The sequence below is a fragment of the Polypterus senegalus genome, chromosome 9 (genome assembly GCF_016835505.1).
Source record: "Polypterus senegalus isolate Bchr_013 chromosome 9, ASM1683550v1, whole genome shotgun sequence".
Taxonomy (NCBI): Eukaryota; Metazoa; Chordata; class Cladistia; order Polypteriformes; family Polypteridae; genus Polypterus; species Polypterus senegalus.
The window spans coordinates 7139496-7166687 of NC_053162.1; the positions used below are offsets into that span (position 1 = coordinate 7139496).

General features: G+C 42.5%; 1 protein-coding gene across 3 annotated transcripts in view; it reads left to right on the forward strand.

Moving 5' to 3' along the window:
- Window positions 1-27192, forward strand: part of LOC120535088 (adenylate kinase isoenzyme 1) — a 260210-nt gene that overhangs the window by 179064 nt on the left and 53954 nt on the right. The window contains exon 1 of one of the 3 annotated variants that reach the window (XM_039762649.1): window positions 9645-9779. The exons of 1 other annotated variant lie outside the window; for it this stretch is intronic. The gene's annotated coding sequence lies outside the window, so the exon portion shown is untranslated. Of the gene's footprint in view, window positions 1-9644; window positions 9780-26067; window positions 26119-27192 lie in introns of those variants that run through there. One more of the 3 variants, XM_039762650.1, reaches the window with a different exon arrangement.

Sequence of the window (27192 nt, forward strand, 5' to 3'; positions counted from 1 at the left end):
CAGAGATCTGCGAACCAGACTTTGTGGGACTTCCACATGACCTGGACGTACTTCCAGGTCCCAGAAAATAAAGGAGTCACTTCTTCTCACCTTAGGGAGAATTATGTAAAGAGTAAAAAAAGCCAAATTTTCCCTGGGGACAAATAAATATCTATCTATCTATCTATCTATCTATCTATCTATCTATCTATCTATCTATCTATCTATCTATCTATAATATAGTGCCTTTCATATGTAGCTATCTGTAATATAGTGCCTTTCTTACCTATCTATATAGTGCCTTTCATATCTATCTATCTATCTAGTGCCTTTCTTACCTATCTATATAGTGCCTTTCATATCTATCTATCTATCTATAATATAGTGCCTTTCATATGTAGCTATCTGTAATATAGTGCCTTTCTTATCTATCTATATTATATAGATTTCCCCTTGGGATTAATAAAGTATCTATCTATCTATCTATCAGGGTTGGCTGAAGTGACATCATTGCCGATTGTAAGATCTGTTGAAGAGATAGGAGGAGAAGAATTAGGCAACAGTGCCATCCCCTGGCTCAGGATGGAATTATCTTTCAATGAGCTCTTAAGTTGTCCCCCAGGCATAGCATTTGTAGCATGTGTGCCACTACACCAGGGGTGTCCAACTCCGATCTTGGAGACTGCAGCTTTTCATTCTAACCCTTTTTCTAATCTGTGACCAGTTTTCACTGCATGTTAATTGCTGTGTTTTTAAGGCTTCAGTCCTCTGATTGATTGTTTTCTTCATTAAGTGACAGCCAAATAAAAGTGAGATGTGAAATGAACCAACAGACGACCAACTCAGTCTGGGTTTTAAACTCTAACCAGTTTCTTAATGAGAAGCCGATTCTTGCTGAGTCAAAGTCAACAGACATCATGTTGGTCATTCCACAGGGAAACTTCAGGAAACACGACAGACCACCTCAGGATCCCAGATTAGGACCCGAGTTTAACTGTGCAGCAAGTGACAAATCAGCACCACACTAAACATGAGTTTTTTATTTTTTTTTTAGGGTGGCTGGAGTGCCAATCCTGCCACCAACCCCTGAGTTTTCCTTGTAATTTGAAGGACCTGCCTGCAGGTTAACATCATACGCCAGACGAAGCAGTTGCAGGTTGAGGGTCTTGCTCGAGGGTCCAATGGAGTAGAGTCACTTCTGGTGATTACGGGATGTGAACTGGCAGCCTTCCGATTGCTTTAAAACTCCTGATATCTCGGATGTGATAGAGCATTTCTGTCGCCAGATTTGGATTCAGGACACTCCAAGTGTAGTAACAGAACTCCAAAAAGTTTTGACAGGAGCAAAGAAAACCTTTTTTTCTTTTTTTCCCCTTTCTAGACCAGTGACAACATTTTTAAAACCACTGTGGTGATATTCTGAATAGTTTACTCTGTATATAAATGGTTAATCGTACGTCTTTTTCTGTAACTTGGCACACTTGTCAGTAGACCACTCATACTTACACGTGTGTATGGTGTGCATGTGCTGTCCTTCATATACAGTAGTAGTCATTGATTCATCAGTCTTTCTGCCAGCCTCTGCTAATTCCGCCTGCTGTTTCATTGTAAATGTGTCCTTAGTGGAAGAAGAATGTCACCTCACCTCAACCCAGCCTTTCTGTAATCTACAGAGAAAACTTGTGGGGTGTTTATTATTTGAAACACACAAGGGAGAGATGAGTATATGTGAGTTTATGGTGACGAGGAACAAGATAGCAGGACATTTCCCCAATAATCCACTTACTTCCAGCTCTCCCACCGGCAGCCCTTTGGTTTTCTGTCACCTGCCACTGAGACCCTGACTCTGCCCTTTTACCTCCCCTTGGCAAAATTTCTTTTTAACAGCCAACTGCTCCTAAATGTCACCCAGGGCTTCTCATCCAGGAGCAGCCAGCGTCGGGGACATGGCTTGTGACACCCAGGTCATGGTGTCATTTGGCAATGACACCATAGATCATTGCACTTCTCAGTGCTGCCATGTCCTTAAAGGACCAGATTGACTAAGCTGACTCGTGCCTGCCTGCCTGTCTGTCGTCTTTTTTTGGCCAGTGGAGTCCCACCTGTTCCAGCTAAGAAGTCATCTGGTGCCGACTGTTGATCGGGATTGTGTTAAAAGTGCCCTATGGTCTTATTCTAATTCTAATTACTGGATAAAAGTTTCTTTCCCGGGCAGCCATCTCAGTGGCAGAGCATAACTCTGCCCTCAGGGGGGCTCTGTCTGCCCACACTGGTGAGCAACTGGACCCTCTGTTTACCACTGCGTGTTTCAGGCTCTTATGTTTCTATTTAGGGTATTCTTTGCCTGTTTGGCTTTTTCAAGTATTTGACTTAATAAGATGTCTCACAGCTAAAGGTTTTTAAAACAATTTAGAATGGAGTTTTTCATTTTTTACACATATCCATTATGTTGCGCTAATGATGAAATATACCGTATCTTATTAAAAAAAAAGTGGTTTCCCCTCGACTTTCTCAAATACTCAGAAATGGGGATAGATATTTGAGGAGTAAACCGCAAGACAAGGATTATATTTTGATATACAGTGGGTACGGAAAGTATTCAGACCCCCTTCAGTTTTTCACTCTTTGTTATATTGCAGCCATTTGCTAAAATCATTTCAATTAATTTTTTTCCTCATTAATGTACACACAGCACCCCATATTGACGGACAAAAAAAAGAATTTTTGTATTTGTTGCAGATTTATTAAAAAAGAAAAACTGAAATCTCACCTGGTCCTAAGTATTCAGACCCTTTGCTCAGTATTTAGTAGAAGCCCCCTTTTGTGCCAATACAGCCAGGAGTCTTCTTGGGAAAGATGCAACAAGTTTTTCACACCTGGATTTGGGGATCCTCTGCCATTCCTCCTTGCAGATCCTCTCCAGTTCTGTCAGGTTGGATGGTAAACGTTGGTGGACAGCCATTTTTAGGTCTCTCCAGAGATGCTCAATTGGGTTTAAGTCAGGGCTCTGGCTGGGCCATTCAAGAACAGTCACAGAGTTGTTGTGAAGCCACTCCTTTGTTATTTTAGCTGTGTGTTTAGGGTCATTGTCTTGTTGGAAGGTAAACCTTCGGCCCAGTCTGAAGTCCTTAGCACTCTGGAGAAGGTTTTTGTCCAGGATATCCCTGTACTTGGCCGCATTCATCTTTCTCTTGATTGCAACCAGTCGTCCTGTCCCTGCAGCTGAAAAACACCCCCACAGCATGATGCTGCCACCGCCATGCTTCACTGTGGGGACTGTATTGGACAAGTGATGAGCAGTGTCTGGTTGTCTCCACACATACTGCTTAGAATTAAGGCCAAAAAGTTCTATCTTGGAGTTTGCTAAAAGACACTTGAAGGACTCTGAGATGGTGAGAATTGAGATTCTCTGGTCTGATGAGACCAAGATAGAACTTTTTGGCCTTAATTCTAAGCAGTACAACTCTGTGACTGTTCTTGAATGGCCCAGCCAGAGCCCTGACTTAAACCCAATTGAGCATCTCTGGAGAGACCTAAAAATGGCTTTCCACCAACATTTACCATCCAACCTGACAGAACTGGAGAGGATCTGCAAGGAGGAATGGCAGAGGATCCCCAAATCCAGGTGTGAAAAACGTGTTGCATCTTTCCCAAGAAGACTCCTGGCTGTATTAGCTCAAAAGGGTGCTTCTACTAAATACTGAGCAAAGGGTCTGAATACTTAGGACCATGTGATATTTCAGTTTCTCTTTTTTAATAAATCTGCAACAATTTCAAAAATTCTTTTTTTTTGTCTGTCAATATGGGGTGCTGTGTGTACATTAATGAGGAAAAATTTTAATTTAAATGATTTTAGCAAATGGCTGCAATATAACAAAGAGTGAAAAACTGAAGGGGGTCTGAATACTTTCCGTACCCACTGTATATTGATATACTGTATATTTTGAGCAGTTTATATTGAACAATTATGTACATTAAAGAACCATAAACAGCAAATCAAATTAATAACATACTGCTCATAAAAATGAACGGACCCCTTTGAATGAGAGTACTACATCAAGTCAATGACACTTGTGGGCTGTTGATCTGATCAGTTAAGTAGCAGAGGGGCTTGTTCATCAGTTTCAGCTGCTTTGGTGCACTAGAGGGGGGCAACAATGAGACGACCCCCAAAACAGAAATGAATGGCTTAACAGGTGGAGGGAGGCCACTGACATTTTTCCCTCCTCATCTGTTGTGTCACTCATTTTGTTTTTGGCTACGGTCAGTGTCACTACTGGTAGCATGAGGCCATACCTGGACCCTACAGAGCTGGCACAGGTAGATAGATAGATAGATAGATACTTAATTAATCCCAAGGGGAAATTCTTCCAACTTCTCCAGGATGACAGGCACATCAATATGTGGCATTGCCAGGTGGTTTGCTGTGTCTCCCAGCACAGACTCAAGGGCATAGAGGAGATTCCAGGAGATAGACAGGCAGTTACTCTGGGAGAGCTGGACAGGGCCCCTCGTAGAAGGTCCTTAACCCATCAGCAGGACCCACCGATATCTGCTCCTTTGGTCAACGAGGAACAGGATGAGCACTGGCAGAGCCTACAAAATGACCTCCAGCAGGCAGGCCACTGGTGTGAATGTCTCTGACCAGACAATCAGAAACAGACTTCACTAGGGTGGCCTGAGGGCCCAATGTCCTCTAGTGGGCACCGTGGAGCTCGATTGGCATTTGCCATAGAATACCAGAATTGGCAGGTCCACCACTGGCAGGTGCCCTGTGCTTCTCACAGATGAGAGCAGGTTCACCCTGAGCACATGTGACAGACGTGGAAGGGTCTGGAGAAACCATGGAGAACCCCTACTCTCTCTTCTGTTTCTTTTCCCGGTTTTCCGTGGTGGCGACCTGCACCATCACCACCTAATCAAAGCATCATGATGTTCCTATATTGATGGATTAAAAGCCAGAAGTCTACATGACCATCATCATCAAGTCCTTCCATGAGTACTCTAACTACAAAGAGGACTGTTTCATTTATGTTAGGCAGAATGCCCAGAGGGGGCTGGGTGGTCTCGTGGTCTAGAACCCCTGCAGATTTTTTTTTTTTTTCTCCAGCCTGCACCACCACCACCACCTGATCAAAGCACCATGATGTCCCTATATTGATGGATTAAAGGCCAGAAGTCCACATGACCAACATCATCAAATTCTTCCATGTGAACCCTGAAGGCCATAAGGACTGATTGATGTCATTTATGTTAGGTAGAATGCCTAGAGGTGGCTGGGTGGTCTCATTGCCTCAGAACCCCTGCAGATTTTATTTTTTTCTCCAGCCGTCTGGAATTTTTTTGTTTTTTCTGTCCTCCCTGGCCATCAGACCTCTTATTCTATGCTAATTATTGTTCTCTTATTTTAATTCTTACTTTGTCTTTAATTTCTCTTTTCTTCATCATGTAAAGCACTTTGAGCTCCATTGTTTGTATGAAAATGTGCTCTAGAAATAAATGTTGTTGTTATGTTGCCTGTAACATCGCTCAGCATGACTGGTTTGGTGGTGGGTCAGTGATGGTCTGGGGAGGCATAACCATGGTGAGACACACAGACCCTCTACAGGCTAGACAATGGCACCGCTGGACTGCCATTAGGTATCGGGATGAAATCCTTGGACCCTATGCTGGGTCCTCCTGGTGCACGACAATGCCCGGCCTCATGTGGTGAGAGGATGAAGGAATTGATACCATTGACTGCCCCCCTCCCCCCCCACACTCACTCGCCTGACCTCAATCCAATAGGACACCTTTGGGTGGGACATTATGTTTCGGTCCATCCGACACTTCGGCCTGTCTAGGAGCTCCTGGTCCAGATCTGAGAGGAGATCCCCCAGGACACCATCCGTCGTCTCATTAGGATGTTGTCAGGCATTTTACAAACTACTGAGTACGAGTTGGAGTCGCTGCAATGACATTTCAGCCACATGGACTCGCCTGCCTGCCCCATCATTGGTTCCCTTTGATTTTCGGGGTGTCTCTCAGTAAGCTGATCGTTTTTATTTCCATCCTTTTGTTTCTCACACAATGTGGTGGACTGGCGCCCTGCCAGGGGTTTGTTTCCTGCCTTGTGCCCTGTGTTGGCTGGGATTGGCTCCAGCAGACCACCGTGACCCTGTAGTTAGGATATAGTGGGATGGATAATGGATGGATTTTTCTCACACATCACCATATCAGACTATGTCCGTAGAGAGAGCCAGCATTGAGATCTGATGTGTTATCAAAGTGTTCCTTTCATTTTTATTGAACAGTTATTATAAAAGTAACTGAAGAAATGGTAAAGCACCACTTCCGGTTAGCTGAAATAGCCCAAAATTTGCTAGAAATCTACGTTTTTGTACCTGAGACTTGTATGCAAAATTTGGTTGAACTAAGTGAAAGCGCCCTCAAGTTATCGTGTTTACACACACATTTGCACACACACACCGACATTATTTCAAATATGGTATTCTCGGGCTCAGGAAGGTCTAAAATGTGGAGATTCATCAAAATCTCAAGGTCGAATTTTTGGACGATTCCGATACTTTCCCTATACTTCATATTCAAGAATGTAAAAACATAAAAAGCATTTGTCAGTGCTTCTTCAAATTAAACGTTAATAATCCCACAGGGAAACTTATCCTGTAGTTTAGTGTATTTCTAAAGCATATTTAAAAGCCCAGTGCTGATCAAAGTACTGCACATTAAAACACAACGTCCTCCATCATGTTTGAGACATACAGACACATTTGTTCTTGATTTGCCCCTCTGCTCCCCAGTTTAAAATTACAAATAAAGCAAATCAGACTTGTGACTCAAGTGCAGACTCTCATTTAAGGGGATTTGCAGATATTTTGGTCCCCCCAATTATTCTATGTGCCCCATCATTTCAGGGCACCATAATGTTTGTGACAATTGGCGTCACAGGTGTTTTGTGATTCCTCAGGTGGGTTTCATGAGACACCTCAGCCTGCTTCTACCCTTTGGAGTCTGTAGCTGCCATTGTTCAACATGAGGACAAGAGCTGTGCCAGTGAAAGTCAAAGAAGCCATCATGAGGCTGAAATACGAGAATAAAACCATCAGAGACATCAGTAAGACCTTAGGATGACCAAAATCAACTGTCTGGAATATCATGAAGAAGAAAGAACACACTGGTGGCCTTAGTAATCACAAAGGGACTGGTGGGCCACCACTGATGAGAAGAGAAGAAGATCATACGCAGTCTTCAGGGGGCCGATGCGTGTGTGTCAGAGACGACTATCAGCAGAAGACTTCATGAGCAGAAACACAGAGGCCACACTGCAAGATGGATACCACAAAAACAGGATGGCCAGATGACAATTTGTGACAAAGGACTTCAAAGAGCCTGCAGAATTCTGGATGAAGGTCTTGTAGAGAGACGAGACAAAGATGAACCTCATCAGAGTGATGGTGAGCGCAAAGGGTGGGGACGACAAGGAACTGCAAAGCAGACCACCTCTTCTGTTGAACATGTTGCTGGGGGTGTTATGGCTCGGGCATGTATGGCTGCCGCAGGTCTTGACTGGGACACTTCTCTTCATTGACAGCAGTGGCACAATGAATTCTGAGGTGTGTAGAAACATCTGATCTGCTCGAGTTCCAGTAAAGGCCTCCAAACTCAGTGGACGGCACTTCATCCTACATCAAGATAATGGGCCAAACAGACTGCTTGGGGACGCACAAAGGTAAAAAATGGAAAATTCTTGAATGGCCAAGCAAGTCACCCAATTCAGCAGACCTTCCAGATGCTGAAGAAAGAACTCAAGTGATCAAGACCCCAAAACAAGCAGGAGCTGAAGATGGCTGCGTTGGAGTCTTGGCAGATCATCACCAGAGAAGACCCTCAGCACCTGGTGATGTCTGTGAATCGCTGACTTTAAGCAGTCAGTCATTGCATGTGAGGGATATATGACAAAGGGTGAAATATGAAAATGGCTTTAATAGATGTGATGAGAGAGGACATGCAGGTGGTGTGTGTCACAGAACAAGATGACGAGGACAGCAAAATAAGGTGAGAAAGAAAATAATTAAAACATTATTAGCTTGCATTCCTTTATGAGAAAAGGCTGACCTCTGATACTATCAGAAGACCCTGTGAAGAATGTAAGATCTTTATGGACTATAAGAATGTTTAAATTGATTCTAAGTGTGTATAAATAGAAAGGTGTATTCCTTAGGCATGCAAATGGCTGTTTGTTTCATGTTTTACGACATTCCAGTATGTCATAAATTAAGATTTAACCTTAAGCTATGTATAACCAGAATGAACTGCTAGGAGTTTTTTTTTTCTTTTCTAGGATATAAAAGAGAGAACGTTTTTACTTCAGGTATTCTGCCAAAATCCAAATCAGTTGACTGAGCTGGAAAGAGGCAGTCTCACGTTCTCTCTACTCACCAAGAATTAAGAATAAAGAAATTATTTTTACTTTAATTGGGTTTAAGTTTTTCTGTTGTTTTCCGACAATGGAAACAGATGATCTGCTGTGGCGACCCTTAACAGGAGCAGCCGAAAGGTGAAGAAGAGGAACAGACCTGCCATTGCTGTGTCCCAAACATTATGGTGCCCTGAAATGCAGGGTGGTGACCGAAATATCTCTTTCAATGAAAGTCTGCAATGTGCCCCTTAATCACGTCTGAATTGTTTGGTTTGCGATTTTAAACTGCGTAGAAATCAAGGGGAAAATGGTAAATAAAATGGTAAATGGCCTGTATTTGATATAGCGCCTAACTAGAGTTCAAGAACCCCCCTAGGCGCTTTACAACACAACAGTCATTCACCCATTCACACACACATTCATACGCTGGTGATGATAAGCTACTATGTAGCCACAGCTGCCCTGGGGCACACTGACAGAAGTGAGGCTGCCGAACACTGGCGCCACCAATCCTTCCGACCACCACCAGCAGGCAAGGTAGGTTAAGTGTCTTGCCCAAGGACACAACAGCTGCATTCTCTTTATCCCAACCATCCTGGAGGGCACTGTACCACATATTTTTTTTACATATATTTGTAGTTTTCATGTACAATGAGAATAACATGAACCCCAAAATGATCCCTTGGGGGATCCCACAAGTGAGGGGTGAGGAGGAGGAGGAGGACTAGTTTCCAAGGCATACAGAGAAACTTCCGTAGCAGTCATTCTTCTCTTTAGAATAATTGAATATCCATGCATTTCATTATATAGTATTAGCCGTTTTTAATGTCATCTGCAAAATTTCTGTGTGACCAGTTGGGCGAAATGCTCAATGTTCATAAACATGGCCGTAATTGGTACACAGAAAGAAAAAGTAAAGTCGTAGCACCTCACTGGATTTTGATTTGATACTTTAATGTGTTTTTCATATTTCTATAGATTTGTGATCTGGGAGGGAAGCCAAACAAAAATGATTTCATAACTTCTGTATTTCATGGAAATGTTGTACCCATACCGCATGTGACAGTGGCAGCGCCAAACGGGAATGGAGAGTGTGACAAGCTCCAAGTACCTCCCTGCCCCGCCCAATCCCCCCCAACCCCAATACCACCCACACTCCTGCTGCGAGTCATTCAGATACAGAATAAGCGCACACTCGCCTTCCTCCGCTGTCAGTCAAGGACAGCTTCGCCTCTCCAGCGCCACTCCCACAATGCAACGGGCTTAAGCTCGCTCGCTATAAAAAGCAAAGGAAAAGAACACAAGGGGCTTGTGCAGCAGCAGCCGCAGCAGGGAGCGAAGGAGGAAAAGAGTCGGGCAGCAACGCTTGCATCTCTCAGAGGTCAGCACTCAAGATACGGGGCTTCCTTTAAAAAAAAAAAATGACTGCGTTAACAGATAGAACCACGCGAAGTTCTCTCTTTGTAGACAGGTGTTAGGACTACTAGGTGGAGGTTAGGGGTGGGCGATCGGAATCGAAGCATTCTTGGGCTTGGTAATTTATACAGAGCATTAGGCCGTTCAGTGCAGGAAAATGAGGAGCAGAGCAGGGAATGAATTGTTTGGATGGAAAACGCGTTGCAACTTGTGGATGACAGTCATGTCTGAGCAACGCAAAAGCTTGTCTGCAATTTTGTGCATCCTGCATGAAGCAGCTTCTAGCACAAGGATGAAGTTGGGGTGTTTGATAACATTCCAGAGGTGTTTCTCCAAGTTGTTTCTGCTTTTAATAACTTTGTACTGCTCTTTTATTCATTATTATGGTTTATTTATAATCAGAGCAGTAATAATAGCTGCAGTTGTTGCAGTAAGTAATAACTTTGTAGTGCTGCTTCATTTATTATTATAACATATTTATAATCGGCAATATTAATAGCTGCATTTGTTGGAGTAAGTAAAAAAATTTACAGCTAATCTATTAATTGTTATAGTATATTTATAATCGGCAATAATAGCACTTTCGTTTGTTGGAATAAATAATAAGTTTATGGCGCTAGTTTACTAATTATTTATAATCAGATCAATAATACTAATAATGGCTGCATTTGTTGGAGTAAATAACTTTATACTGCTGATATATTCGTTATTATAGTATATTTATAATCAGCAGTAATAACACTTGTATTTGTTGGAATAAATAATAACTTTGTACTGCTGATATATTCATTATTGTGGTATATTTATAATCGGCAATAATAGCACTTGCGTTTGCTGGAATAAATAATATCTTTGTGGTGCTAGTTTATTAATTATTTATAATCAGATCAATAATAATAATAGCTGCATTTGTTGGAATAAATAACTTTGTACTGCCGATATATTCATTATTGTAGTATATTTACTGTATAATCCGCAATAATAACACTTGTATTAGAATAAATAATAACTGTGGTGCAGATTTATGCATTACTATAATATCCTTCTAATCCGCAATAATAATAGCTGCATTTGGAATTAATATTGTATTGCACTTTTATTCATTATTATAATTCATTTATAATCAGAGCAATAATAATAATAGCTGCATTTTATTGGAGTAAGTAATAACTTTGTACTGCTGATTTATTCATTATTGTGGTATATTTATAATCGGCAATAATAGCACTTGCGTTTGCTGGAATAAATAATATCTTTGTGGTGCTAGTTTATTAATTATTTATAATCAGATCAATAATAATAATAATAGCTGCATTTGTTGTAATACATGATAACTTTGTAATGCTGGTTTATTTGTCATTATAGCATATTTATAATCAGAAATGATAATACTTGCATTTGTTGGAGTAAATAATAACTTTGCATTGCTGTTTTATTATAATGGACTATTTATAATTGGCAATATTAATAGCTGCATTTGCTGGAGTATCCAGTAACTTTGTAGTGACGATTTTTTTCATTGTTATAATATTTTTAAAATTGGAACAATATTGATAGCTTCATTTGTTGAAGTAAGTAATAACCTTGTAATGCTGTTTTATTCTTTATTATTGTATTTGTAATAACATCTGTTTGTACAATTAGAATATAAGCATATGCACAGTTACGCAGATATTACAGTTTGAGTAATAATTCATCTCTTGGCAGTTTTTCCGATCTAATACGAATAAGCAGAGCAGTTGTGGTGCAGCTTAAGTTTTTAATTTACGGTGCAGTCCGAGAGCTGAGCATTCAGGAACGAGCAGCACGTTTCATTCAGCGCATAGCTTAATCCAAACCTGAGCCCCAGTGTGTGTACCAGAGAGCTCATGACAGTAGAATTTGATCTCGAGAGGATCAGTTCTTGGCTAGATAAGGTAATTGGCAAGCGCAGAGCTCCAGTTACTCTCGACTCCGAATTGCTTCCTGTATTTCAGCCCTTCCCACAAACCCACATGATGTCACCCTGATCTTTAAGTTCTAATCAAACATATTTATCTGATAAGATATCTGAATTAGTAGGTATTCCGAATTTTGAAAATCTTTTGATAACTGGGCCAGGAGACCTAGTAGAGCAGAGAAAGGTGTCTTCCTGGAGGATCCCATTGTGCAGATTATGGCCACGGGGACAACAGAATGAAGTTGTAGTTTATATCTTACATTTGGGTCTGTTTTATCAGTGTATTCCTAAATTTAAATTACTCCAATTACTTCATTTTTGTTTGAACAAGTCATTTTCAGGTCATTCTGTTTACATCATCCCAAGCAAATTTTCTGTAGAAGCGCACTTTTCAACCACATGCTTACAAAAAAACACTGCGTGTTCCCAGGCCGTGTTGAGCCGAATGACTTGTGCTGCTGTTGGCTCCATTTAGGGGAGGCTGCACTTTTTCAGTCACGTGATGTCATTTTATAACCCGCTTAATTCAAACCAGGGAGTTTGGGGTGAGGTGGGGTGGAGCATATCCCAGCTAGCATCAGGGTGCAAGGCAGGAACAAACACCAGACAGGGTGCCAGTCCGATTTCAGGGCACACACAAACGGGTCAGTTTTACATCACCAGTGCACCTAACAGGCCTGTCTTTGGACTGTGGGAGCAAACTGGTGGGCACATGGGGAGAACATGCAGTCTCTAAGCAGGGAGGACCCCAGGACTCTGTACTGTGAGGCAGCAGCGCTACCACGGCGCCACCGTGCCACCCCATGTGTTTTCAGTGTTCAAGATCATTTTAAGTTAATTGTTACTCTCTCTCGTTCATTTATTTTTTTTAATTTAAGTACATTTTGCTCACAGCATTCAACAGACTTGTTCTTACCCAAGCTGCCTTTACATGGGCGTCCTAATAGCCTGATTAAAATCTGCATCCCGCAAAAGCAGAAGCAACCTTTGCTGTCACATTCAGTTTTGAAAAAGAGGAAACCACTTTTAAGAGAAATACTTTGAGAAGACCAGGCTAGGCAAGTACACCATTCAACATAAAAAAGGCTAAGGAAATGTTTTTTTCTGGTTTGTTTTATTATTTATTTGGTATAGCATTCTCCTGATTTGTGTTTTTGGTGTGGTTAGTTAGTTTAATGACACTTATTTTGAGAGGCCTTGTCTAATGGGTATTGATGTCTAAAAACACATAACTTAACACATAGCCAATAGCAAAGATTATTCTTGTAGATCAAATTGTAGTTTTGTTTATTATTTTATAAGTATGGTCTTATGGGTATAGATTTCTGAAAAATAGCAAAGATTATTATTGCAGGTCAAGTGGTATTTTTTATTTTGATCATATTTATAAGCGTGCTTTAATGCAGGGACCTCAAACTTGGCTGCAGGTTTTCATTCTAAGCCTTTTCTTAATTAGTGACCGGTTTTTGCTGCTAATTAACTTCTTTTGAATTCATTTTAATTGACTTGTTTTATTAAGATTTGTTTCCTGGAATTTCTTCATCGTTCCTTGAAGAGAAATGTGAAGTGAGTGACCCAACAGAAGAGCAACTAAGTCCATCCTTCCATTATCTAACCCGCTATATCCCAACTACAGGGTCACGGGAGCCAATCCCAGCCAACACAGGGCGCAAGGCAGGAAGCAAACCCCGGCCAGGGTACCACCCCACTGTAGGGCGCACACACTAGGGACAATTTAAGATCGCCAGTGCACCTAACTTGCATGTCCTTGGACTGTGGGAGGAGACCCACGCAGACATGGGGAGGACATGCAAACTCCACGCAGGGAGGACCCGGGAAGCGAGGCAGCAGCGCTACCCACTGCGCCGCCGTGCCGCCACAGCAACTAAGTCAAGGCCTCAAATTCCAACCAGTTGCTCAATCAGGCACCGAGGCTTGTTGTTCATTAAACTCGTTCTTTAATTCCATGGCTTGTTGCTGCTCTCATTGTGCCATAGCAGACATTTCTGAAATTGTGGATTTTCTCTTTTCTAAGAGCGCAGGGAAAATGTTTTGTGGATCCGAGCAAATTAACATTCTTGAGGCCTTGACCTTTCTTTATTTTCTGATATTGTATGATGGACACAGTTTGCTGGTCCTGTTTTGGCTCATTTTATATCTCACTAGCTGAAATATCCAGCGTTGCCTGGGAGGAAAAGTGTTTTTTTTTTTTTTTTTTGAGAAAAACATAATTAAAAAAAAAAAAACACAACTTTAAAAATAAATTAACAAGCAACAAACCTGGGTTCGGTTCCCGGGTCCTCCCTGCGTGGAGTTTGCATGTTCTCCCCATGTCTGTATGGGTTTTCTGCGGTGGGCCAGCGCCCTGCCTGGGGTTTGTTTCCTGCCTTGCTCCCTGTGTTGGCTGGGATTGGCTCCAGCGGACCCCCGTTACCCTGTAGTTAGGATATAGCGGGTTGGGTAATGGATGGATAGATAAAGACTCACTAATGTGCTTGTCCTGCGGTGTTGTATGTATGTTATCATCCAGTTGACGCTCGGAACCGGCCAACTGTATTTAATTTGAAAAGCAACAGTGACGCGGTGCTGCTGAAACATAAAGAATGCTGCCAGTCACTTGGTATATACTAACTGTGTAAGCCGATCCTAGAAAGTATTTAAATCATCAGAACTACTCTGGGCATCTCTCTGCTAGAAGGATTCATGTTGCTGAAGTGCTGGCATCATTTGTGCATTAGCAGCTAAGCAACTGTCTTTCTTCGGAGGTTTCCTTTTGCAGGTGTACTGACCTCGCTTGCATATCCTCAGAGCTGGAGCCCTCACCCAGACTGTACTTCTCACTTCCAGGCTGGACAGACATACACACACTTCCACGCGTAGAACTGTATTTAATTTCAAAAGCAACAGGGGCGCGGTGCTGCTCAAACATAAAGAATGCTGACAGAGTTCGCCCTCTGGTGGTCATTCTGAGTGTCAACTGGATGATAACATGCATACAAGACCGCAAGATCATCCCCCCACCCTACCCAGAAGGGGGTGGGTTACAACTGATTTCACCCAATAGTATTTTTAGTCGTCCAATGAGGAACATGTGTACCAAATTTCATGAAAATTGCTCCAGCCGTTTGGACGTGATGCGGGAACATACATACACACATTGACATAATATATATAGATAGAGATAGATAGAGATATATATATATAGTGTGAACTGAGACCCGGACACAGGCAGACGGACAACATAGTTTCACCACACACCGTTTATTTTACAATATTATTTACAATAATTGTGCTCACGTGCACCCCCAGTGCCTCCAGCACCGTTCCCCAAAGTCCAGGCCACACTCTCAGTCACCGTGCCTCTCTCTCTTGGCCGCCTCCCGTCCTCTCTCCAGCTCTGTCCTCTTCCACCCGACATCCACTTCTGACTGGAGGGAGGCGGCCCCTTAAATGGAAACCCGGATGGGCTCCAGCTGCTTCCCGGCAAACAGTCCTGGCCACACCCCAGTTTGGCGGAAGTGCCGGCTGCGCACCCGGAAGCCGTCCGGGTGTCCCCTGTTCTCTTCCCCAGCACTTCCTGGTGTGGCAGAAGTGCTGGGCTCCAGGGTTCCTCAGGCACCTGGGCGCCGCCTGGCGGTGGCCACGGGCCCCTACAGGGTTGGGCTTCCAAGCCCTCTACCTGTGGCCCCCAATACAACCAGGGCAACCGCCCCCTTGCGGTCTGGAGGAGGCACAAGCCCTCCTCTGGTCCTCCTGGGCGTCCCGGCCGGGGACCACAATATCTAAATAGATAGATAAATTATTGTTTCGCTGCTAATTAAGGAAAAAGAAACAATTTTTGGGTCTGAGTCTTCAAGAGCAAGTCAATTAAAATGAATTCAAAAGAAGTTAATTAGCAGCAAAAACCGGTCACTCATTAAGAAAAGGGTTAGAATGACAACTTGCAGCCACGGTGGTCCTCCAGGACTGGAGTTTGAGATCCCTGCTTGAATGGATGCAAACTTCTAAATACATTGTGGCCAGGTGCAGGAATGACAGTCTGCCGGAAGAAAATATTGGGCATCAACTGGGTCGTCCCATTTTAATAAACACCAAAATCATACAAAAGAAAACGCTACTTAGGTGTTATTGCCCTTGTCTCTCCGCTTCAAAGTATGGAAGTAAAGCTTGGCTTCTTGCCGTGGACTGGTGGTCAGTTTGCCCAGGAGCTCGGTCTGGCGGGTTGCTCTTGCCAAAATGATGCCTCTTTCTGTGGTTCTTATGGAGATGGGGTACTGGAAGGGACGGAGTCAGGTGCCCTCACAGGGTGGGGAGAGAATGAGAAGACGATGTTAGCGATGGCACCCCCCCTATAGGGTTATTACATACTTCAGCAGAGGCCATGAGGAGATGTCTGATGAAAAAGCATGTGTGTGGCATTAGTGTAGGTCAAGTTGTATGTCTTATTATTAAGAAGCCGTGTCTTATGGGTATAGATTTCTAACTACAGATAGATTAAACCATACCTAATAGCAAAGAGGATGTCTTTTTAGTTGTATAAGCGTGGTCTTATCAGTATCAAAGATTATTATTGTAGGTCAAGTTGTATGTCTTATTATTAAGAAGCCGTGTCTTATGGGTATAGATTTCTAACTACAGATAGATTAAACCATACCTAATAGCAAAGGTTATTATTATAGGTCAAGTAGCATTTTTTATTATTTTATAAGCGTGGTCTTATCTGTCCTGTGTATGATGTTAATCTTCATCCAGCCCTGCATGTAGGCCCTCCAACCTGCCAGGAAAACCTGGGGGGTTGGTGGCAGAATTGGCACTCCAGCCACCATAGGAAAACCTCCCACTGGTCCATTCCATCTGAACTGGTGTGGTGCTGAGGTGTCACCCGTCGCATGGCTGGACTCGGGTCCTAATCTCTGGGATACTGAGTTGGTTTGTCATGTGGTGGGTGCGGCAATGCGCTGCTGGGTCTTATGGGTATCAAAGATTATTATTGTAGGTCTAGTTGTATGTTTTATTATTGAGAAGCATGGCCTTATGGGTATAGATTTCTAACTACAGATAAATTAACCCATACCTAATAGCAAAGGTTGTTGTTGTAGGTCAAGTTGCATTTTTTTTTAATTATTTCATAAGCATGGTCTTATGGGTATTACTTAGACATACTTAGATTTAGACTTCAATCCTCCCCTGCTACTTAGCATATCGGGCAACACGCGCCCTCCCAACATTTCTGGTCTTTGGTAAAGGTCTCGCCTTCATCCCAACTGTTGTTCAGCACCTTCGGGTCTCCTACCATTGTTCTTCTCCAAGTGTTCTGTGGTCTTCCTTTTGATCGTTTGGCGTTGCAATGTACCCATGTCATTACCGTCTTTGGGACGCAATGGTTATGGATGTAGATTTCTAAATACAAATAACGCATACCTAATACCAAAGATCATTATTGCAGGTCAAGTTGTATGCTTTGTTATTGAAAAGCATTGTCTTATGGGTATAGATTTCTAACTACAGATAGATTAACCCTTACCTAATAGCAAATGTTGTTGTTAGAGGGACAATTTGCACTTTTTATTATTTTATAAGCATGGTCTTATGAGTATCCAAGATCATTATTGTAGGTCAAGCTGTGTGTTTTATTATTGAGAAGCATGGCCTTATGGGTATAGATTTCTAGTTACATATAGGTTAACCCATACTTAATAGCAAAGGTTGTTATTGTAGGTCAGGTTGCATTTTGTTATTTCATAAGCTTGGTCTTACGGGTGTTACTTAGACATACTTAGATCTTCCCCTGCTACTTAGCATATCGGGCAACACGCGCCCTCCCAGCATTTCTGGTCTTTGGTAAAGGTCTCACCTTCGTCCCAACTGTTGTTCAGCACCTTCAGGTCTCCTACCATCGTTCTTCTCCAAGTGTTCTGCCAGCGTCCTTTTGGTCGTTTGATGTTGGGAGGTAACCATGTCATTGCCGTCTTTGGGATGCTATGGTTATGAGTGTAGATTTCTAAATACTAATAACGCATACCTAATAGCAAAGATCATTATTATAGGTCAAGTTGTATGCTTTGTTATTGAGAAGCATTGTCTTATGGGTATAGATTTCTAACTACAGATAGATTAACACACACCTACCAGCAAATATTATTACAGGGTGAGTCCAAATTATGTTAACACTAATGGGTTCTGTTCATCTCAGCCACACCTTTCCAGGTTGATGGATAGGTCATGGTGGACCATTGGCATGGCCTTCACACTCCCTTGATTTGACACCCTGTGATTTCTGATTATGGGGTATGGTGACGGAGCGCGTGTGTGTGTGTATAGCAGGAAAGTTTGTGATAACAATGACCCGAAGGACGGAATACAGACTGTGATATCATCTATTCCACGTGAAATGTTTTTTGTGTATTGAACTTGATGGCGAACAGGTTTGAGACATTCCTGTAAATCATCTTGCACATATGAAGCATGTTTTGTGAATAAATAGTTTCTGCCATTCACATGTTAACATCATTTCGACTCGCCCTGTATTGTATAGTTAAGGCCAAGTTGTATTTTTTTTTATTATAATTGAAGACAAATATTAAGTTTTCTGCAAACTGGCGACTATGGAAATGATTAAACAAAGAAGAAGAAAATACCCCAAAAGCAACTTTACCTTAATGTGTCTTTAAATAAAAAAAAAAAAAAAACGCAGCTTACTCTTAATTGCCATAGCACCGTATCATATTACATTTCCCATGGTTCCCTAATTTATTTGTACCATTCTTGGAATACATTTCTAGTTTTCCCAGGTGGAGTCTTGCTATTACTATAAATAAGGGGAAAAAAAGAAAACCAGAAACGGTGGCCAGTTGTTAGCGTTTTATAGTCTGAGGTCGGTGACGCAAACTGGTTGTCTCCTGTTTTTTAAAACGACACCACGACAGTTGATCTCAGTTGTCCCTCGGCTGTCCTCCGCTGCCCTCATCATTGCACTGGCAGCATTTAATGTGTAGTGCAGGTGATCTGCAAGGTAAATAAATAAATCGAGCAATGGAACTTCTTACCAAAAGCTTACTACAGTATTACATTATTTAAGATTTCAGTGCTTATAGAACAATCACAATTTCCCATCACGATATCTTTGATTTATTTACTATGCCCAAGTGTGGTGATGCATTAGTTTGCGCTGCTGTCCTACACCTCGGAGGGCCTTACTTTCAGTGCTGCCAGGATGGGTCGTGGCCCCCACAAGTCTGAATTGAATTAGGTTTCAAAAATGTAAATGTGTATATGTTAAAGGATATTATAATAAAAAGTGTGGAATAACACATTACAGTAAAGTATATTGGGAACGCAAGCATAAAAATTGAATATGAAACAAGAGGTTTGTAGGTCTTAAAGCGACCATCGGAGTTGGGGAGCGTCTGTGCTGGTGTCTGTTCAAATCCCGTCACTGCCAGAAGGGATCCTAAACCTACTGGAGCAAGGCCCTTGGCCTGAAAAATTCCTCCAGGGGTGCCCGCTGTACAATGGCTGACCCTGCACTTGGACCTCCAGAAGGTCATACGAAAAGAGAGTTTTCTTTTTGGGATTAATAATTTATATTAAAAAAAAAAAAATCTGCTTTATAGTCCCCAGGGTCTGAGATCAGCAGCACAACCAAGGGTGTCTCCTGTTTTTGAAAAGAGACGACAACAGATGTACTCAGCTAAAAATTAAAACATTAATTTATTAAAAATTACCCGTCCCCTCTCGGTTCTGCCCACGTACTTGTGAAACAAGAGAAACTTTAAAAATCTAATAAAAAAATGTAAACAAAAAAAACGTAATAATTTGAATTGAGAAGAATTTATATTGATTTCTTATCCGAGTGCCTCTTGATTTACAATAATTTTGTTTTTGCTATCAATTGCGAGAATGTAGCTGTGATCTCTTTGCCAAAAATGTCAAAAGCTGGCAAGGTATTTCTGGCCAGACAGAAGGTACTGTAGGTACACTCCGTTGTCAAACGCTGGCACTGTATCTGATTGTGTTCAGCTCTGACGGGAAAGTGCCCCCCACATCACGTGGCTGTGATATCTCTGCCAATCAGCAGCTAGCTAGCCTCTAAAACACACGTAGCTGTGATCTCTCCTCTCCTCTCTCTCTCTCTCTCTCTCAAAAATGTCAAACATTACTTCTTAACAATCTCTAGATGATGATGTCTGCTGAACAAACAGGTTTCACTAGCTAAGCTTGGAGGCGAGGTGCGCTCCAACACGTGGCGACAGGTAGAGCGACTCGAACGGAGGCTGACACGTGAGTGAGGAAGGTCCCGCCCCGCTCCCCCACCCCTAAGCCATGCTGCGTCACTTTTGGATTCACACAAATAAATCGGTACCACAAGTGAAATATCATTTTCCCCTTGGGATTAATAAAGTATCCTATCTATCTATCTATCTATCTATCTATCTATCTATCTATCTATCTATCTATCTATCTATCTATCTATCTATCTATCTATCTATCTATCTATCTATCTATCTATCTATCTATCTATCTATCTATCTATCTATCTATCTATCTATCTATCTATCTATCTATCTATCTATCTATCTATCAGATGAGAGAAGTCTCAAAATCAACCGGAACATTCAAGCAAATTCTAGGAAAAACCAGATCTGAATCTGTTAAGTAGTTCTTTCATGAAAAGCAGACAGACAAACAGACATTGGATTTTATAATATATATAATATAGAGAGAAAGATGTATATCTACATATATGTATAATAGAGAGAAAGAGAAATATATATAGGTATATGTGTCAATCTGTCTATTTAGTGCCTGTCTATCTATCTATCATATAGAACAACAACATTTATTTATATAGCACATATTCATACAAAAAAATGTAGCTCAAAGTGCTTTACAAAATGAAGAATAGAAAAATAGAAGACACAATAAAAAATAAACATAAGTCAACATTAATTAACATAGAATAAGAGTAAGGTCCGATGGCCAGGGTGGACAGAAAAAACAAAAAAACTCCAGAGGCTGGAGAAAAAAATAAAATCTGTAGGGTTCCAGACCACGAGACCACCCAGTCCCCTCTGGGCAATCTACCTAACATAAATCAAACAGTCCTCTTTGGATTTAGGGTTTTCATGGAAGGACTTGATGATGAAGAGGTCATCCACCTGAAGCTAAGCTTGTTCAGGGGTCCGCCCAGTAAATGGATGCAAGACCATCTAGGAAAAGCTTGAGTTATTGCTGGAAGAGGTGTTGATGAGGCCAGCAGGGGGCACTTAACCTGTGGTCTGAACGTGGAACCCTGTGCCCCAGTGCAGTGACGGGGACGCTGTGTTGGCAAAATGGCACCTTGTAAAACTGAGGTTCTGACTCTCTGTGGTCATAGAAGATCCTTGGGCATCCTTCATAAAGGGCAGGGTGTATCCCCATGTCCTGGTTAAATTGCCCACCACAGCCTAGTCGTTCTGGCCCCCTAATTATCCCCTGTCTCTAATGGGCTGTCTCTCTCATCCCTTCACCATCTAACAGCTAATGTGTGGTGAGCGTACTACACAAAATGGCTGCCGTCACATCAGCTGGGTGGATGCTACACATTAGTGGTGGTTGAAGTGCAAACACTGTGTAAAGCACCTTGAGCATTGAGAAAATAATTTATTACATTTAAAATATTGCTTATTAATTATTAAAATAAAAATATGCAACACAGAAACAACAGTCCTTTATTGTGGACTTGTGTGTTTTGTTTCTCTGAAATGCGAGTGTTTGTCCTCCATTTAAAGTGAAAGTTCAGCCCCCTTTTTAAAGATGAAGTGAATGTTTGGCTTTCCACACCCGCCCTGGTAAGTGATAGGAGCTTAAATGTCAAAAAGGATGAAGTGCCTTTTAAAGCGACCTTGGCGTTCCCCTTCCTGTGTGTAATGTATTACCGCTGTGTTGCTGCCACTTATTCCGTTAAACTCCAGTGTTTATAAAGCAATTCCAGCAACACAAGCACTGAAATGTCCGAGTAGTTTGTTGTTCATAATTCAGAACAAAGAGGGTGTTGCCTCCTGACTGACTCTGAAGCTGCAGGCTCTTTTCTGTCTTGTCATGTTTATCACGTCTATCAGTATCTGCGTCTGCAGTCAGCCGAGCTTCTGTTAGTCTTAATACGTTCAACCTTTTTTATGGAGGACAGAACAATGTTAACTTACAAAGCTGGAAAAGAAAAGAACCAACAGCAATACCACAGGCTACCACGTATCCATCCATTTTGTTTTTTTCGCTTATTCAGGATGAGGCTGCAAGGGCTGCTGGGACCCATCCAATGCCAAAATGGCAGGACCAAGCATGACAGCATATTCAGGAATCTTTTTAAAATATGAGAAATTAAATAGATGAATGTTCAGTGTGTATAGAAAAGAATCACCCACTACAAAATCATCACATTTTGTTGCTTTGCAGCCTGAAATGAAGACGCAAACAAAATATTTCTTCAGCTGTATTTACTCAATGCAACTTGTAAAAGCCAAATGAAAGATATAATAGGAACTCTTCAGAAAAAATGAAAAATGTAGACATCGGCGTCATGAAATCATCCATCCATTATCCAACCCGCTATATCCTAACTACAGGGTCCCATTTCTGCTGGAGCCAATCCCAGCCAACACAGGGTGCAAGTCAGGTAACAAAACCCGGGCAGGGTGCCAACCCACCACAGGGCACACCCACCCACACACACCAAGCACAATTTAGAATCGCCAATACACCTAACCTGCATGTCTTTGGACTGTGGGAGGAAACCCACGCAGACACGGGGAGAACATGCAAACTCCACGCAGGGAGGACCTGGGAAGCGAACCCACGTCTCCGAACTGCGAGGCAGCAGCGCTACCCACTGCGGCACTGTGCCGCCCTCATGAAATCATATGATCATAAAATGGGAGATTACGATAGCAATTGATGAGTTCCTAATGAATTGCAGAATTACAGTATTTGAGGGTTCCTCTAGAGCAGGGGTCTCAAACTCCAATCCTGGAGAGCCACAGTGGCTGCAAGTTGTCATTCTCACCCTTTTCTTAATTAGTGTCCGGTTTTTGCTGCTAATTAACTTCTTTTGAATTAATTTTAATTGACTTTAAGATTTGTTCCCTGGAATTTCATCATCGTTTCTCTGAATGGCTTCATTTCTGAAATGAAATGTGAAGTGAGTGAGCAAACAGAATAGCAACTAAGTCAGGGCCTCAAACTCCAACCAGTTGCTTAATTAGGTGCAGAGTCTTGTTCTTAATAAACCCGTTCTTTAATTCCATGGCTTGTTGCTGCTCTCATAGATAGATAGATATGAAAGGCACTATATAATAGATAGATAGATACTTTATTAATCCCAAGGGAAAATTCCCATACTCCAGCAGCAGCATACTGATAAAAAACAATATTGAATTAAAGAGTGATAACAACGCAGGTATAACAGACAATAACTTTGTATAATGTTAACGTTTACCCCCCCAGGTGGAATTGAAGAGTCACATAGTGTGGGGTCTCCTCAATCTGTCAGTGGAGCAGGATGGTGACAGCAGTCTGTCGCTGAAGCTGCTCCTCTGTCTGGAGATGATCCTGTTCAGTGGATTCTCCATGATTGACAGGAGTCTGCTCAGCGCCCGACGCTCTGCCACGGATGTCAAACTGTCCAGCTCCATGCCTACAATAGAGCCTGCCTTCCTCACCAGTTTGTCCAGGCGTGAGGTGTCCTTCTTCTTTATGTGCCTCCCCAGCACACCACTGCAACAGCAGACATTTCCAAAACTGTTGATTTTTTTTTCTTTACTTTTCTACTCTCGTTGTACAATAGAAGACATGTCCGAAATTGTGGATTTTCTCTGTACTGTTACCATGGACAGGAATCATTGGAACACCACTTTGAGAGACAAGTGCAATGTAAAAATCATATAAAATGATGACATTTATTAAAATGCACAAAAGAAGAAAAAATATCAAGGCAAAAAATACAAAAGCAAGAAAAATGTGCCTAGCAAAGCATGCCACGGCAACACATCTAAATCTGCAATCCAGTAATTCATATACAGAAGCAAATAATCAAAGAAACCAGAAAATAATTATTCCCAAGAGCACAACTCCCCAAATGTTAATGATCTGCTCCTCCAGACCCTCCTATACAAGATGTTTGTGGTCCTTCTGTGGTGTCTCTTTGGGTTCCATTTACAAAACACAAGGTACACAACAGAACTTAGAAACTCAAATATATACTAAATAATAAGTAATCGGGGCAATATTTACAACAATAATAGGGTGGTGTGGTGGTAGCGCTGCTGCCTCGCAGTTCGGAGACGTGGATTCCTCCCTGCGTGGATTTTGCATGTTCTCCCCGTGTCTGCCTGGGTTTCCTCTCACAGTCCAAAGACATGCAGGTTAGGTTTATTGGTGATTCTAAATTGTCTCTGGTGTGTGCTTGATGTGTGGGTGTGTGTGCCCTGCGGTGGGCTGGCGCCCTGCCTAGGGATTTGTTCCTGCCTTCCTGGTTGGCAATCCCCCCCAGGCAGACATGCGGTCCAGTCCCACCCTTTGGAAATGACCCTCTATCTGCTGCAGCCAGGTATTACGTGGGCGACCCCTTGGCCTGGTCAAGCCACTCTGGTCCCCAACAATGAGGATCTTACAAGCTGGATCACCTTGGGGGTGGTGCTGTAACTGACGCTCCATCACAATGCAGGTCATGTGCCGCATTCGGGACTACGTGAGCAACACAAAGTCAAACCAACAGGACTCAAGGATTTTCCGGAGAGACACAGGAGTCCAGTCTTTGTCTCAGGTCACTGGAGAGTGTCCATGTCTCACAAACAGGAAGCACCAGGACTCTAAAGACTTGAACCTTTTTCCCTTTAGCAGAGATATCGGGAGCGCCACACACCCCTTTCTAGTGACCTCATGACCACCCAACCCGCTCTCCGAATCCGTCTACTGACTTCATAGGAAGAGTCACCAAAGACATGAATGTCACTGCTGAGGTCAATAAACCTCTCGACGAGGTCGACACTCTCTCCACAGACAGACACACTGATGATGGCCGTGCCCAAGAGGTCATTTAAAGGCCTGGCTCTTTGGTTTTTATCAGGACACTCGCCAGCCCAGACACTCAGACCCCTCACTCAGTCTCTCCAGCGTCCCGATCAGAGCCTCCATTGACTCTGTGAAGATCACAGCATCGTCAGCAAAGTCAAGTTTCTTCACCAATTGATTCCCCACAGCTGCTGCACCCACGACCCTGCCCAACATCCACTCCATGCCAGCACTGAAGAGAGTAGGAACAAAAACGCACCATCCTGACGAACCTCAGAATCAACTGGGAAACGCACAGAGGTTCTGCCTGCACTCTGCACAGCACTCACAGTCCCAGTGTGCAGGCCGGCCATGATATCTGGCATCCTCAAGGGGATCCCGTGAACCCTCAGGATGTCCCACGGGTCAGCTCGATCAACTGAGTTGAACGCTTTGTGAAAATCGACAAAGGCTGCAAAGAAACTCGTCCGATATTCGCGTTTGTGCTCCATGAGAACCCTCTGTGTGAACCCTCAATGCAAGCGTAACTCATCCGGAAAATTACTTTTGAGGCCCTTCTTCTTCTTCTTCTTCTTTCAGATTTAGTAATAAATGATTAAAATGAAAAGAAATATCTCTTACTACTAGCCAACTGGATGATTTGGATTTGATATTGGACGAATAGATGAATGGATGGTCATTTGAAAATCTCCTGTGCACTGGAATAGTTATTTTTAAAATCTGTGGTGTGCTATCTTGGTTGGAATCTCCAAGTCTCAAAGGTCAGGCTGCCTGCAAGATTTATGGCACCGGAATAGTTGGAGCGCCCCTCGGAGCATTGGGTGTCTCTGGCTGGTCCTGCAATTGGACGTGTAAGCCTTGCTGATGCAGAGCTGGTAGTTTTGTAAAATGGAAGTGTGGCGTTCGAGTGCTGACGTAGAGATGCTTGTGGTTGTAATTTTATTTTCTTCAATTTGTTTTTCTTATCCTTTAACCCATGACATGTGACACATTAACAGTATGGATAAAATATTTTTCCTATTGCTTTGTCAAATGTGTAAACATTAAGTCTGGTTCACAGGGTGCCACTTTTTTCCTTTCACAGCTCGTATTTGGCCATGAAAATGAGGAAATGTAATTGTGCCCTACCCACCCTGCCAGACCAGCAGGTTTTCGTTTTCCGCACTGTTGACGCCTTGTAAACACATTCACAGCCCCGGGGCAGGACCAGCTCTTTCTTGCTCTTCGGCAAAGTGTTTCATGTCAGAGGATGATACTGCAGTGAGTGGCGTCTGCTCTCCGCTGTCCTTTTTATAGAAAGAAAAGCGATTGTCCGAAGGTAATGGAAAGTCGGGGCCGCCTCCTGTTTCTTACTTCTAAATGTTTAGTTAGGTTTGCCTTGATCTTGTGATACGTGAGTCACTGTCTTGCACCCAAAAGACGAGGCTTGATCTCAGGCTTCGGGATAACCAGCTTTATTATTCAACTTGCGTATTTATTGAAACGGGAGCTACCACTCCACGACCCACAGGCACAGCAAACAAGCAGTGACTTCATTAGTCGTCCTGCCTTGGCACCCTTCTTCAGTCCAGGTACTGATAAATCCTCCTCATCAGGTCGGTACCCTGCAGCTCTGGATCAGGTCATCCTGGAAGAAAGGGAGAAAAGTCGAGCAAAATGACACCTTTTATTGGCTAACTAAAAAGATTACAATATGCAAGCTTTCGAGGCAACTCTGGCCCTTTCTTCAGGCAAGATGTAATGTAAAGTAATAAATGATTCAAATAAAAAGAAATATCTCTTACTACTAGCCAACTGGATTATTTGGATTTGATATTGTAATCTTGCTTCAGGCAAGATGTAAAAGATGTAATGTAATGGAAGAAAGGGGACAAAGAGAAAGTGGGCCAGGTCTTTGGGCGAATTAAAGTACCCTGCGTTGTGCGGCGAATCTGCCACTGTCTGTCGAATGCTTCGCCCGCAGGGGTTTCTTCGGTTCGGTTCGGTCCGCCTAGGCCAGTGACTGGCCTTCTAAACGTAATGCAAGTTTGAAGTTGCAAAATTGTGTTGTCATTTCAACGTGGTGGGACTGAAATGCCTGCAAATCCCCTTAAAGGGAAGTCTGCAGTGTGCACTTTAGTCACAAGTCTGAGTTGCTTGATTTGTAATTATAATTACAAATGGAGCAGATGGGGGGGAAAATTGAGCAAAAATGGATCTTTACCCACACGAAACCTACAGGAAAACCAAAAACCTTGGAAACGAATCCCCTTTCAAAACTTGACATACGCCATTTCTTTTTCAAGCTTCTGCTGCTGACATGTATTTTTTTTCTCCAGCTCTTGGAGTTTTTTGTTTTTTCTGTCCACCCTGGCCATCAGACCTTACTTATTCTATGTTAATTAATGTTGAC